This window comes from Heterocephalus glaber, unplaced genomic scaffold (genome assembly GCF_053883595.1).
Source record: "Heterocephalus glaber isolate CG9 unplaced genomic scaffold, H.glaber_assembly_v1.0 deba00001442, whole genome shotgun sequence".
NCBI classification, from domain to species: domain Eukaryota; kingdom Metazoa; phylum Chordata; class Mammalia; order Rodentia; family Bathyergidae; genus Heterocephalus; species Heterocephalus glaber.
This window is the reverse complement of record NW_028258296.1, coordinates 29,575,807-29,581,806: the sequence shown is the minus strand read 5'-3', so window position 1 is coordinate 29,581,806 and position 6,000 is coordinate 29,575,807. Positions and strand designations below refer to the sequence as shown.

The 6,000-nt window shown below is 36.1% G+C and overlaps 1 pseudogene; it reads right to left on the bottom strand.

The window, feature by feature from the left end:
- Positions 1-2,999: 2,999 nt before the first annotated feature.
- Positions 3,000-5,199, bottom strand: LOC101724385 (small acidic protein-like; annotated as a pseudogene).
- Between the last annotated feature and the right edge of the window lie 801 nt (positions 5,200-6,000).

Below are 6,000 nucleotides of genomic sequence, written 5' to 3'. Positions count from 1 at the left end.
CTTTTTTTCCCCATTCACCCTTTTTTATTTTTTATTATTAGTACTACATGTTTGCAAAACATAGTGATTACATTCATCATGAAGAGTTGGTACAGGTACATAACACAAATTAATTCTTTTCACATTTCCTTCCCTCCCCTCCCTCCCACCTCCATTCATCTCTGGGTCCCCTTCCCATTAGCAAAAGATCTCTCACCCTGTTTCCTACTATCTTTTCTTTTGTTCTTTATTTATACTTTGGATTTCTCAAATAAGAAAAACTATGCAATATTTAAGCTTTGTGTCTGATTCATCTCACTTAACATATGGTTTCAAGGTACATCCAATTTTCTACAATGACTAAAATTTATCCTTTATAACAGAGCAGTACCTCATGATGTACAGAAGCCATTCATTTGGTGATGGACATAAAGATCATCACTTCTGAGATTTAGCTATTATGAGTTGTGTTGCTATAAACATGGGTATGCATGTATCACTGTAATATGATGTCTTTAACTCTTAGGGGAAGATAGGACTAGCTGGATCGAATGGAATTTCTAGATTTAGTTTTCTGAAGAATCTCCATCCTGGTTTCCATAGTGATTTTACCAGTTTACATTCCTACCAACAATGTAGAAAGGTTCTTTTTTTCCTGACACCTGCCTGCATTTGTTATTATCTGATTTCCTTTTTTGTTTATTTGCTTGTTTGTTTGCTATACTGGGGATCGAACTCAGGACCTTGTGCTTGTGAGGCAGGCGCGCTGCCACTGAGCTAAATCCCCAGCCCCCATTATCTGATTTCTTGATGATAGCCATTCTTTCTGGAGTAAGATAGAATCTTAGTGTCATTTTAATTCGCATTTCTCTAATGGTCATTTTTTTCACGTATTTATTGGTCATTTGTACTTCTGGGAAGTGTCTAGTCATTTCAGCTGCCCACTTTTTGATTGTGTCTTTTATTTGGGGGGTCTAATTTTTTCGAGTTCTTTATATATTCTAGATACTTGTCCTCTATCCAAGGAATAGCTGGCAAAACTTTTCCCCCATTCTGTATTTTTGTCTCTTTACTCTGTTGGTTGTTTCCTTTACTGTGCAGAAGCTTTTTAATTTGATATAATTCTATTTGTTGATTCTTGTTGTTATTTCTGGAGTTTTGTTCAGAAAGTCCTTGCCTATGCCTATGTCTTCAAGAGTTTTCCCTATTTTATCTTCCAGCAGACTGTTTGTTTTAATATTTAGATCTTTTATCCATTTTGATTTTAGTTTAGTACGTGGTGAGATAGGTGGGTCTAGATGCAATCTTGTCTATGCATATGGCCAGCTTTTCAAGCACCATTTTTTAAAGCGGTTATCTTTCTTCCAATGTATGTTTTTGGCCCTCTTGTCAAAGACTGGCTGGCTGAATGTTCCTGGGGTTGTTTCTGAATCCTCTGTTCTGTTCCACCCCTCTGCCTGTCTGTTTTTGTGTCAATACCATGCTATTTTTATGAGTATAGCTTTGGAATATAATTTGAGCCTGGGATTATGATGCCTCCTGCTTTGCTCTGTTGCCAAGGATTGCTTTTGCTATTCTAGGTGTCTTCTGGTTCCTTATGAATTTTAGCATTATTTCCTCAGTTCTGTTAGGAATAGTTCTGGTATTTTGATTGGGATTGGATTAAATCTATACATAAGTTTCAGAAGTATAGTCATTTGACAAAGCTAGTTCTGCTTATTCAGAAACAAGGGATATCTCTCCCTTTTCTGATGTCCTTTTCAATTTTCTTTTTTCAGAGTACTATAATTTTTATTATAAAGGGCTTGAACTTTCTTTGTTAGGTTAATTCCTAAGTATTTAATTTTTCTTGCAGCTACTATGAATGGTACTGTTTCCCTAATTTATCCATGGATTCATTATTGGTGTGCAGAAATGCTATTGAGTTTTGTGTGTTGATTTTGTATCCTCCTACTCTGCTAAATTTGTTTACTAGTTCTAGGAGTCTTTTGGTGGAATTATTTTCCTGCTATGTAGAGCACCATGTCTTCTGTGAATAAGGATAGTTTGACTTCTTCCTTTCCTATATGTGTTCCTTTAATTTCTTTCTCTTGCCTGATTTCTCTGGCTAAAGTTTTGAGCACTATATTGAGCAAGAGTGGTGATAGTGGACATTGTTGTCTTGCTCATGATTTTAGAGGAAAAGCTTTCAGTTGTCCCACATTTAATATTATGTTAGTGGTAGGTTTGTCATAAATGACTTTTATCAGATTGAGATAAAGTCTTATTACGTATTATCCTCGAGGTTTTTACCATGAATGGATGTTGGATTTTGTCAAAGGCTTTTTCTGCATCTATTGGGATGATCATGTGACCGTCTATTTATATGATGTATTACATATATTGATTTATGTATTTGTATACTTGTGAACCATTCTTGCACCCTGGGATGGAGCCTACTTGGTCATTATGTATGATCTTTTTCATGATTTGTTGCATTCTGTTTGCCAGTATCTTGTTGAGGATCTTTGTTCCTTGTTCCTTGTTCTTGATGTGGATCTATGTTCATTAAAAAGGTTGCTTGTAGTTTTATTTTTTAGTTGATTCTTTGTTTGGTTTTGGAATCAAGATGGTATTAGCTTCCAGGAATGACTTCAGCAGTACTCTTTCTCTTTCAGTCTCATTAAAGAGTTTGAGGAGTACTGGTGTTAGACCTTCCCTGAAGTTTTTGTAGAATTCAGTGGTAAATAATTGGGTCCTGGCTTTTTCTTAGTGGGTAGATTTTTTGTTTGTTTGTTTTGTTTTTGATGCTAATATGAAAGGAAGTTGAGTACTGCATTTATTTCTTATTTTATACAACTCTTGCTCTTTACAAAAATGCTTATAGTCATGCCCATAAAAGTGTAACCCATGGCATTTGAAATCAAACACTTTGTAATTATTTAAAAGGGCCTTTTAAAAAATTATAATACAAAGGTCTGTGCTCTATAAGCAGTCCTCCACTGTCCATTATAACAATAAGGCTTACTTTTATACAAAGACTAAGTGTTTGGGAGTTATGAATCACTGGATTTAACAAACATCATTTTATAGTTGCCTTTTGCATCTTTTTTTGGGGGGGGGATCTTCCACTTCATCAGGGTGCTCAGTAGCTTGGAGTTCTTCAGCAGATTCTACTTTTTCTGACTCTGAGTCACTTTCAGAATCATCTGGACTTTCAGGATCAGGTGAATCATCATCATCATCATCATCATCATCATCAACATCATCATCACCATCATCATCACCATCAACATCACCATCATCACCACCTGCGCCACATCACCTTCTCCATCATGATCTTCTACCTCACTGAAGCCAAGTCCACAATGTCGTCGATATCTTCCTGATAATTTACTTTCCATACTTTGCTGATATTGAGACTCCAGTTCTTCATTAATTTTCTTGTCTTCTTCCCGTTCGGAAATGTGATGCTGATTTGTGATCTCCTATAACAAGACGACCAGTGTGTTCTTTCTTTCCTGCACCCATAAGTCTGAGGAACTTTTGTTTTCTCTCTTCACTGCCCAAGTCTGCTGCCTCCCAATTGCTAGATCCAAGATCGTCGTCTGGGGAAGCTGAACGCTTTACACCGTGTGGGTGAGACTCCTTGGCAGCGCTCATTGTTGCTGGGATCTCGGCAGGAAATGCTGAACACGCTCGAAGTTCTCCTCAGGCCTGACACCAGAAGCCACCAGCCTCAGCAACGCCGCTCCAGAACGCAGAGCCCCTCAGTTGGTAGGTTTTTATTATTGCTTCAACTTCATTATCTGTTATTGGATTTTCAGGGTTTTTATAACTTCTTGATTCAGTTTTGGTAATTCATATGTATCTAGGAATCTATTTTTTTTGGTTAATTCAATTTATCGGAGTACAGGTTTTCAAAGTAGTTAGAAATAATTTGGATTTTGGCAGTGTCCATTGTGATTTTGCCCTCTTCACTTCTAATTACATTGATATGGGTCTTTTCTGTTTTTGTTAAGCTTGACTAAGGATCTGTCTGTTTATTTTTTCAGAGAACCAACACTTCAATTCATTGATTCTTTGTAATATATGTTAAATCTCAATTTCATTAATTTCTGCTCTGATCTTTATAATTCCCTTTCTTGTACTTGCTTTGGATTTGAATTGTTCTTTGTTTTCTAGTACCTTGAGGTGCATTACTAGCTTATTTATTTGGGCTCACTCTGTTTTTCTGATGTGGGCATTCACAGCTATAAACTTCCTTCTTAGGACTACTTTCACTGTGACCCATTGGTTTGGGTGTATTGTACTGGCATTATCATTTGATCCTAGGAACTAATTTTTTTCCTTGATTTCCTCTGTGAAGGAAAATTGATTATTCAGGAGTCTATTGTTTACTTTCCATGTGTTTGCATAATTTCTGTGATTTCTTTTGCTATGGATTTCTAGTTTCATTGCACTATGATCTGATAATGTGCATGGATAATTTTATTATTTTGTATTTATTTAAGCATTCCCTATGGGCTAGTATACTCTTAAAATAAAATATAAACAGTAATGGTGGAATTTTACTAATCAGTTCTTTTGAGCAGATTTGGGGGAAGGTAGAAAAAGTTGCCTACATCCAACAAACCACGTGCTGTTCTGCCACTCTGTTAGTGTTCCTTTCTGAAATCCCCCACTTGTCCTACTACACGTTACTTCATGCCTGGCAACCCACTTGTCCACATTTTTAATGTTCGTTTTTTTCCCATTATGAGCTAAGCCATGTGATTTCCTTTTAAACAATAGCTATCTGCATGGTGGCAAAGATGAAATCTTGTGTACATATTTGAGTCCCTGAAGAAATATTTTTCATCTTCCAGAATGCTTCCAAACCATGGCTTTATTCCTATATCAGCCCAATGGTTCTCAAAGTATGGTCCCAAGACCAGCAGCATTAGTGTCACCTATACACTTGTTAGTAAAACAAATTCTTAACCAGCACCTCAGACTTACTAAATTAGCAATCTGTGTTTTAACAAGAAGCCCTTCAAGTGATTCTAATGCCTGCTAAAGTTTCAGAGCCCCTGGCTTGATCTATCAATTGCAAAGACAGCCTGAAAGTAGGTACAAAACTAGATAGGCATCCCAGCCTTTGGAGTGGTCACAAAACAACCAGTTCTGCAGCCAAAATAAATTAAGAACACAAAAAACTTAGAAAAGATCTGCAGACTGCAATCCTTATGAAAGTTTGTTAACTGTTGAGTTAATATATATTGTTAACTGTTAATATTATTAACTGTTAAGTGAGATAATTGGTCACAAGATTTTTGGCTCTTTTAAACCTAAATTCTCTGATTATATCATTAAACAAAGAGTCAACATGTTAAAAAAAGTTTTTTAAAAAGCTTATTTTTTGGACAGAAGAAAATACTAAAAAGAAAAAATTTTAGGAATTGCAAAACAGAGAAATTGCAAAACTGAGAAATTGCAATTCATTTTAAATATACAAAATTTAATGAACTTTAAAAATAGGGATCTGAAAGAGCTGTTTCTTGACAATTCTTATCTAGCCTGATTTCCAAAAACCACCAATGAAAAAAATAAGTGGTCATTTGCAAGTAATTTGTCTTCTCTGAGTATACTGCAGGTCAGAGAAAAGAACTACAACTGGGCAGAAAATGGTTCTCCCTGGCATGTATTAACGGCATGGGGAAATGACAAGCCCTTCATCAGTAAGAATGTGGCACCATCTTCAGGTCCTGAGAAGGGTAGACAGCTTGACAGTATGCTCATAGACTGGATTATAAAAGGACTAAAGGATCATATACAAAAACCAAAATACTCTGTCTGTAAATGATTATGAATGAAGTAACATGACAAAAAACTGGCTGGAATAACTGAACTAGAAAACTTTTTTTCAGGTTTCTGCAGCTTTACCCGTGATAGTCTCTCTAATCCATTGCTAGAGGTCTCACCCCCAATCCTGCTACTTAAAATGTGGTCGGGGGCAGCCACTTTAGCATCATTCTAAAACTAGTCAGAAATGAAATTTCT